Genomic DNA, 9,585 nt, shown 5'->3' with positions numbered 1-9,585 from the left:
ATGCAGCACGTCACGAATTTGGAAACCACTCAAGTCGCACCAGACCAAACATCATGGAGCACGTTGGTTACCTCTACAGCTGCCCGTAATGACGTATCAGAGTGCACAGACCCATTACTCAATGGCGGAAACAACCCCACTGCCAGTAGGCGACTTGAGAACTTTCACAAATGCTAGTTCCTCAACAGTGCCTTTACCCCTCCGCACAGTTTGCGTGATGGTAACGTGAAAACATGCTGGCTCCATCTCCATATTTCACTGTGTACGCTCTTGGAACAGGCTAGTGTGCTGGAAATGTTTGACCATCCTATACAGGGTGTTCCACATAACGTAGCTCTAGGATTAAAATGCAAAATGTTTAATTCTCGAGCAAAAAAGTAAATATTACTCATTCTTGATGGCATAGGCCATCTCACAGTATTTTTCAATTGTCATTAATTATGAAATGAGCTTATATAAAATAATTAGCTTTTCATGAAGTGGGTCTATTCAAAATATTTCAATTACAAAGTTGCAGGGCTTTGAAAAAAACAGTGAATGCCGAAATTGCTGATGGAGCGGAATTAGCGTACATTTATTAGAGCTGTAAAAAAAAAGTGCCAAACTCAAATGAGTGACAGGTGGGGCAGTGGGGTGTGCCATTCAAATGTTGCATGGCTTAGACCAGTTTGAACTGAAGCAATACCGCAAGTTGGGCTAGTTGGTGCATGACATCGAAAAAAGTTCAAAGTGCACAAATAGACGGGGACAAAGAGGAGGGGCACACACAGGCGCTTTGTGTGAAGCACGTGTGCGTGTCCCTCCTCTTTGTCCCCGTCTATTTGTGCGCTTTGAACTTTCTTCGATATTAGACCAGTTTCTCACTGGACATGGCCGTGCTGTGTCGCGCATGTGTGGATGCCGTTCTTATTTTCAAAAGCAGCACCTACATTTTTCTACATATCTCTGAAGTGTCATAGCTTACCCGCACTTGTGGTGCTTCCCAACTTAACTGAGCATTTTTGGCTAGGTTCACACATTAAGAAATTATTTTATCTAATTTCTCAATAAGGAAAGTGTAAGATCCAGTGATGCAATAAACTCTTCAGAAACGACAACAAATGTCTAACACAATGAATCAAAGTGCTCGAGCAACATGGTAGGCGTAATGATATGAGATAAAAGGTGTGAAATCTCATGATGTTGGCACTGTAATTGGAAAAACCATCGACGAGCCATTTTCAGACATTGACACACGCCCCAAAATACTGATGAAGAAGCCGGACAACATGAACATTAAATGCACTTTGTACACCATGATAAATGACAGGCGTTCCTTGCAAGGAAAGAAATTGATGCTAAGCTACACAGAAGAAGCACCAATCTACTTGAATGAGCATCCCATTCAGGCATACAAACATATGCTGGGTGCTGCAATTGTGGGAAAAAGATGGTAGCTTGGAAATTTGTTTGGACTGGTAGAGGTGGATTTTTCGCATGCAAAGGTGAGGACACAGATGTTATCAAAATCCTTGAACATGCCAATGTCACCAAAATTATGTAAAGGAAGTCATTATGCGTATGCCCATTTTTAATAGGTTCCATCAACATGTGATCTCGAACAACAGACTGTCTTTAAGACCCTAATTCCTTTTATGTTGAGTTTTGTACAGCAAAGGAAATGAAATTATTAATTTCATTTCCTTAATAATGTTCAGTTATGAAATGAAGTGCACTGAACATTTGTTCAGTGCAATTTATTTAAATGTATGCCACATAAAAAAAGAGTGAAAACCTTGACACATTACTTGCATTACTTTTTGTTCTTGTCCTTTCTTATTAAACAATTTATTTTTGTTTTTTGTTGTCTAATTTTTTTTTGGGGGGGGGGGGGGGGGGGGGGGGGCTCGGCAATGGTGACCAGAGGCCACCTGCTACAAAGAGAAAAACCCAGTTCCATCTATTCATTAGGAGGAATTCAATGTTACTTTGTTTTCAAAGGCCCAGTTGAACGCACCGGCAGATCACATCCAGATCATTATGAATAAAATGCTCTTATTAGTTCAAATGGCAGGAGTTGGTGGCCTTGCTGTGTATGTCAAAAATCGCTATGGACGTACTGTTCAGGATGAGTTCACTGTTATCGACCAGAATTTTTAGGGGCTTGCTGCATCGTTTCCTAACAAGGTTGTAGTGGTATACATTTGCAGGCGTCCCACTGGTGAAAAAGTGACACTTTTTTAAATTTAAAGAAATGTTCTTGGGTACTTGGTCTTTTGTAAACTACCTGCAACAGTATTATTGTTCCAATACTGCTGCTCCAGATATCAACAGGGTAACCTTAAACACTGCCACCCTGCTAGACATTTGCATAATGAACACCTTGTCTGATAACGTTGAATCTGGTCGACTTTGCTCAGGTTTAAGTGACCACTTCCCAATTTCTTGTTTTCTTTGTTATGAAGACAAATCCACACAGCACAAGGATACATATATGTACTGAAATATTTATGAACTCAGTGAATCAGTTCAAAGCTTTGATTTACAAAATAATGTTGAATAGTATATATAATTTATCATTAGTAAACAAGGCCCAGTGCCAGTTCTTTACAGGTTTTAATGCATGTTATATTACTGTTTTCCCTATAGAAAAAAATCCAAACGAAAATTCCAGAAGTCGTGGATGACTAATGAGATTTGCACAAAAAACCGAGGTGTGTCCCGACTCCTAAATTCCCCAAGACCCTCAATGTTAACTTATTTTCAGAGTTTTAGGAATACAGAATTCATCTGCGTAAAAACCTAAAGGCAATTATAATTAGTAGTAACCACACGGAGCGATTATCAAATATTAAAGGCAGCCCAAGAAGAATCTGGAATGAATTAAGTAATCTAACTGGAAAGAACAACTCGCTGACACAAAGAATTTCCATAACCCAATAGAAATAGCACATAGTGGTACACTTACTGGTTCTGTGAAATAACGTAGAAAGCACGATACCCATTTCAGGAGTTCACCCATGTAACTTCATTGACTCCTCAGTTAGCTCCATAATTTTTGCCCCAACTACCTACTCCCCCAGAAGTTGCTCTAATGATAAATAATGTGAAAAATAATATGCCATTGGGACATAATGAAGTATGATCAATACCACCAAAATGTTTCCACATCCACAAGTGAAGTAGTGTGTTTTATGAACCTAATGTTTGAAACTGGCAAATAAATGACTTCGTTTGGGTTGTTTAAGTAGTTCTGGTGTGCACCGCTTATAAGCGGAAATTAGCCAACTATAGCCCATCTTTGCACTGCATATGCCACGTGTCAGAATTGCTGAAATGTGCAATAAAGCGCAGGCTAGAAAATTTAAAAAATAAATTCAATGTTGTATCTAATTCACACTATAAATATATGTGCAGGACAGGAACATGCAAAGTATACTTTAGGGCTCAATTCAAGGTATCGCTTTGAATTGATTGTCTAGTTATCTGTTACTGAACACAGCATGTATCTAGAGTCAATAATGCTTTTTCAGAGAATTCAGTTATCCCTCAGTGTTCTTCAAGGTTCCCGTTTGGGGTCACTTCAATTCAGTATGTATATTTCAAACGTATCTGAGTCACAAAACCTCATCATGTATGTAGGTAATACGAATGCTTTCCTCACTGCCATGTTTGCTACGGAGCTTGAATGAGTTATATTGTTATTCAGAAAAGCTCGCTGTGTGGCTAAGAAATACGAAATGGCGTCAAACCTTGTCAAAAACTTAATTTATTACTTTTAGGCCTATTAAGGGGACGTGCTCCTCCAAACAACTTTTTTTTTAATAATGAAGTTAGGAGGCTGAAATTTCCACAGCTTATAGAGATTGAGCTCCTCTGGTCATATATGTAATCAGATTTTGAATAGCTGCTCCGGATAAAATGTTACGCAGCATGACTTTCAGAAAAATGGCTTTTTTGTGCACACTTTTTTTTATAGTAAAAATTTTTTCTGAAACTTTTAAAATAGCCTAGGTGGTTCCTTATGAACTGCAGAGTGCACAAATCTACCTGAAAAAGCCTCATCATCATTTTCCTCACCACGAAAAAAAAATTACTGGTAGTGTGCCTTTTTTTGTTCTGTATATTTTTGTTTTACGACCGTCAAGAATATCTAAGGACACAAATTGCATAATGAACAAGATTTGTGCACTCTACGTGTTATAATGAACATCTGTGCAAAATTTCATCCTGATACGACAACTTTAAGTGGGAAAATAAGTGTGCACAAACTCAGAAAACGGACAAAAACAACAAGCTGAGAAAAACGCAATTGAAAGTTTATTTCTTTGGCAGACTCAGAAATTCTTGCTCGAAAAACATGAAATTTGGTGGGGATACAGTCTGAAATGTCCACATTGAGGTACTAAAACTAGAATGCTCCTGCTGCATAAGTTGCACCCTCACGGTTTTTGCTGGGGTAGTCGTTGGTATGGGATTGTTTCACCAGGCTGCGGCAATGGGGCTAGCCTTAGCAGTCACATTTGCACACATCTGCCTGATCCTCCGCTGATCACTTGCATTGCTTAGTCTGACCAGTTCTTCTGAAGGGAAGATCTGACCAGTTCTTCTGAAGGGAAGATTCCCAGTTCTTGGAGAACTTGCTCAAAACTAGTGTGGCCTCTGTTGAACCACAACCCTGCGAGGGCAGTGGCAGTCTCCACTACAGTGAACTGCAGGTTGTACGATAGCGTCCTGTGCCAGATGCGCAGTGCTGCTTCCGTCTCCATGGCATGGGATGAGCAGTCAACATTTTTTTCACACACAAGAGGCACGAAAGGCTTGCCACGCTTCCTCCTCTTGCTCATCAAGCTTTTGGTGGCGGCTACAAGTACAAGTTGTTTGACAGCACCTCAAAATCCAGGCAGAGACCAGTGTCAAGAGAAATGTCAGTGCCAACACTGTTGTGGCTCGTGTCTTTGCTTCTGCCAAGTACCATCAAAAATCACACTGAGGTCAGTCTGACCAGCTTGCAACGCAGTTACTTGCCTTGCTTCAGCAAGGTTGTCTGAGACGCCTTTTGTGGCCGCAACATGAACGCTTGGCAGTGTTGTAGAACGTCTTTTGATGCAGTGGTTTTGGTAGACCAAGAATGGCACAAAACCTGCACAGCTGATCGTGTCCGATGCCAACCGCACGTGCAGCGAGTACCGCTTTCACATTGACGGCGAAACTGCAGAGTTCCGGTTTGCGGCCTCCGCGACCGACGGCGGCAGCGCGCTGCGACGAGTAAACAGAAGAAATCACTCCCGCAGCCACTCCCGCAGGGCACTTCTCGTTTTTGCACTTCAGTTCCAGTACCGATGCGAGGCCCTTCCGCTTGTTCGCAACCTCAACTACGACGAGTTAGCACTTCCCGCACGTCGCGCACACGGCGGCACTCAAGGTCAGTCAGAGCGCCGACTCCACAGATAACTGCACCGCTCCCGTGGCTGGCTGTCTCCTCACCTTGGAAGGCTGCCGACTTCTCCTCCGATGCGCTTATAAAGCCGATATCTTCGCTGATAAAATCAGCCCCGCCTGGTAGAGCCGCGCTTGCAACGCTTGAAGGCCCGGCGCCGTTAGGCCTCACGGTGCCGGTCGTGCCGGCATTGGCCGTGGTCGTCACAATGCTGCGCCGCTTGCGCTTTCCTTTGTACCGGCATGAAGTACGCTGCTTCCGGCGACAAAGGTCACGCTTCTCCTCACCGTTCACGATTAAAAACACACGATAAGGAAATAGAAAAGATAGCGCGAAGTAGCGAACGGAACGATGCGGGCAATGGCGGCTCACAAGCGGCAAGAGCCAATGGCGGTCCCGCTTTCGCGTCACGTGATTTAAATGCCCAGTGGGAGCTCGCAAAACAAGCGGGAAGAAACATTTTTTTTATTTTTTTTACGCGGAGATACGAAGCTGGCGAGCGGCTCAATCGAGAGAAGGCTTGATCTACCTCTCTCAAGTGACCAAAATGGCGGCGAGCCACGCTGCCGTGCGGAATAAATTCTCAAACCTGGCCGAAATTTGGCTTGATTGCGCGATTTCTTGGGTCACCGCGAGTCATTCAGACACATTTTTCACTAAGTTCTCGTTCGTATTTCGTTTTCATTTTTTTACCCATGAAAGAAGGATAGTCAAAGATGCTAATGCAAGGGAAAACAAAAAATCGGTATATTTCGAAAAAATCGCGTTTTTTCGACCCGCGTGTCCCCTTAATGTTGTCACTTTCAGCAAGCTGTCAATGCTCAGTTCCGAAACACAAAATTACAAAAGATTGCAGAAATCCACTTTATTGGCACCTGGTGAAATAGAAACCTCTCATGGAATGTTCACATTTTGAAGTTCATTACTGAATTAAGTAGGACTTACAGAATTGCAACGTTAGTACAACTCACGTTAAAGCTAACCATGTTTGCACACTTTTTCTTCTAAACTCTCGTATTGTTTATTCGTGCGGGGTGAAAAACTAAACGCAAACTGTTTATGCAATCACTCTAGAAATAAAAAGCTTTACATGTAGTATAAGGCACAAATATGGTAGACCTAACTATTTGCAAACACATCCTTTATTTGAGAAATACATTCTGCCAAAACTGAAATAAATCTAAAATTATTCACCTCTGTTGCAGTATCTACACAACAAATTAAACGACTCCCTTCCTGAAAAACTGGAGACAAAACAGTACTGCATACACTGAAAAAGAATAGTAGCTAGATCTTGAACAAATTATGGGCAATAGTATTCAGTTCCAAGTGTCAACAGCTTTCAGCTGTTTTTCTTTCAGGAATGAACATGGTAAGCCTAAAAAATTTCTTCACAAAACGTTAGGAAACACCTGACTGAATGTGATTGAGAACTCCCCCGAGGTTTCTCTGTACCTGTGGTTTTAGTTTTTCTGATCCGACTAGTCGTGCTCGCGTTTATTTAACTCCCTCATGTAGGCATGCCGCTACACTAATGCTCACCAGTCTACAATGTGTATCGCAGAACTTGTTGTCTGGTGTTCACTTGTGTATGGGTTGTATGTAAAAAGCACTTCCGTTGTGTCTGTCAGCTAAGTAAGTTTTTTTTTCTTTGTATGCATCTATGCCTCCAGACTGCACAGGGTACTGAGGACGTTTTTTTTTTTTTGTTTTGTTTTTTGTTTCCACCCCGCTGTTATTCTGACTCTGTGAAGGATGTAGGGCTTGTCAAGTTGCCGAGTGCAACTTTTTACCCTATTTTCCGCCATAACGTGTGTACGTTTATGGAAACAAATAAACAAACAAACAAACATGTCAGGAATCCTGGCCCTTCTGTCATGGCTTCTTGTAGTTCAGAAAATTCACTTCACTTCACAAAATAGATTGTTCATTGTAAAGTTTTATAATTTTAATTTTTGGTCGAAGTTACATGAAACATTCTGTATTAACATGCAAGTGCCTAAGCGGGCTCAGTGTCGAAGGCCACTTCATTGAAATTTGTGTCAAGAGGCAAGCAGCTGCCCATCCTTACAAGCATGAGAGTTCACTGCAGGTCTGGGCTTCCACACAGGGCACAGGGCTTTACACAGTGATCCGATTTTACTGCCCCAAACGAGCTGAAGCGAGGTTACTCCGAGCGATGTTCAGTTCAGAGTCGTATCTCACCGATGCTGTCCGTTGCCCACGGCGTTCATTTTGCTCTGACCATCGTTTGCTTGCCCAAGCATTGCTGAAAAAGACCAGGCCATGTGGGATGGGCACGCCCGAACTGCTGCAGTTTCACTTCATATCTGCAAACAAGGTTCCAGGTTGTAGGTTCGTATTGCCCGACACACACCGGAGGCTTGCAAAACTGTAGCGTACGAGAGCTGGTGCTGACATCTGTCTTGTTTTTCAAGTAGAAGAGCTCATTACGGAGACAGTAGCGTTACCTGTTGTCATTGAATTATAATGTGAAGAGCATAAAGTCAGTAGTTGGCAAAGGCACGATACCATTTGCTACAGCGACAACCAAGCCGTAAAGTTGTCAAGTTCACAGCTACATGCACACCTGCCTCCAGCATAATGTTACGACAAATAACTGGGATTTGTGCCGGTACGCTGCACCAGAACGGTGTACTGGGACGTCTAAGACAGTGAGCTGAAAAAACTTGGCTCCTCCAGCATCTCTACAAGGCAGCAGCCGGTAAAACACACCTGCGGGCACTTTTGCATTCACTGTGTTTGATCTCGGGATCTCCGTACGCTCAAAGGCATACTGGGCAGTAATCTAGGACCGGTTTGACTTAGCGCCCAGCAGGTTTTCCTTGTTTACCTACCGGGACAGGCGTAGGGAGTGAAGCTAAAGCAGCACAAAACACCGCAGGCACACGTCATTCATGCAGCAGAGATGTGCCATAAAGACAATCATTTATTTACACTTTACTTTTATTTTGGCGTTGTACACAGAATACCATAACAAATGTGTCTCGACATTCTTGAGAAACAAAGAGAATGCCGCTTAGAGAAGCTACACATTGTAAAAGTGCATGTACTATTCACCACTAAAGCTCTTTTCAAAGAGGCCACGAAGACAAAATAAAATATAGATAAAAACAAAACAAGACAAAAAAGCTTGGCTCATTGAAAAGACTGCTCCCTCTTGATAACAACGATACCAGTTTTATCGCTAACTACAAACAAATAATCGTGATATTAAGGAATACATATGAGTGCACCCTCAGCTCCATTCCAGCGATTTCTTTACGTCGTCACAGAATCCTGCTTGTGCGATTGGTGGCTGCCGACCTGAGTCACCGCCAAGAAACATGACTGGGCAATAGTAGAAGGGCCTCTAGTTCCGTTGCATCGCATCAATGCGCAGTTAACACCCTGTGCTCGTAGTCCTGGCCCATATTATGTCACTGTAGCGCGAAATTTTGAAGGTTTTTCAATATTTCCAGCTGCTTCTCGATTAAAAACATCTTTTCTGGCTGAAATGGAGCTGAGTGAGTTACCAAAGGCCACTTCTTATAAATAAAAAAAAAGCTGTATTTAGTCTTCATGGCCCCTTTAAGGGACGTAGGGAAGCAGCTAGGAAAACCAACGCACCTCTTGACGCCCTAATGCATGCATTGTACACAAAGGCGATTCTTAACACCCAACACCTGTGCCTGAGTGAGCCAAATGCCTAGTAACCAGACAGCGAGGCAATTTACCCTGGAGGCTGTTCTTGGTGTCGTCTGATTTTCTCTGACACACGGCAAGTTTGAGTTGTAGGCTGACAAGTCCCTTCTAAGCCAATGCACATGGTTGCCAGTTGATGTAGAAGAAAAAAGAAGACATGAAAACGCATGAATAAAGACAGGTCACTCTTCAGTCTCATCCCCCATGTAAAATTTTCCTAAAACAGTCCATTTGCTATTCAGGGTTCCCACCTGCTATGTGTGCATAGTATAGTGCAATAATCATTGACAAATTTCTCTTGAGGTGTGAAGCTTCTCAATTATGGGCTGTATAGGTAGTTTTCATTTGTCGCCAAGTATTTGCAGTGGAGTGGATGACAATTTTTTATTTGAAAAGAAACTCACTCATCTAGGGGTTGTGCTGAGAAACATTTCACTAACACCTAGTGCACTAAAGGCCGC

This window comes from Haemaphysalis longicornis, unplaced genomic scaffold (genome assembly GCF_048455015.1).
Source record: "Haemaphysalis longicornis isolate Haplotype H1 unplaced genomic scaffold, Haemaphysalis longicornis Haplotype H1 scaffold_1, whole genome shotgun sequence".
NCBI lineage: Eukaryota > Metazoa > Arthropoda > Arachnida > Ixodida > Ixodidae > Haemaphysalis > Haemaphysalis longicornis.
Note: the sequence above shows the minus strand (reverse complement) of the source record.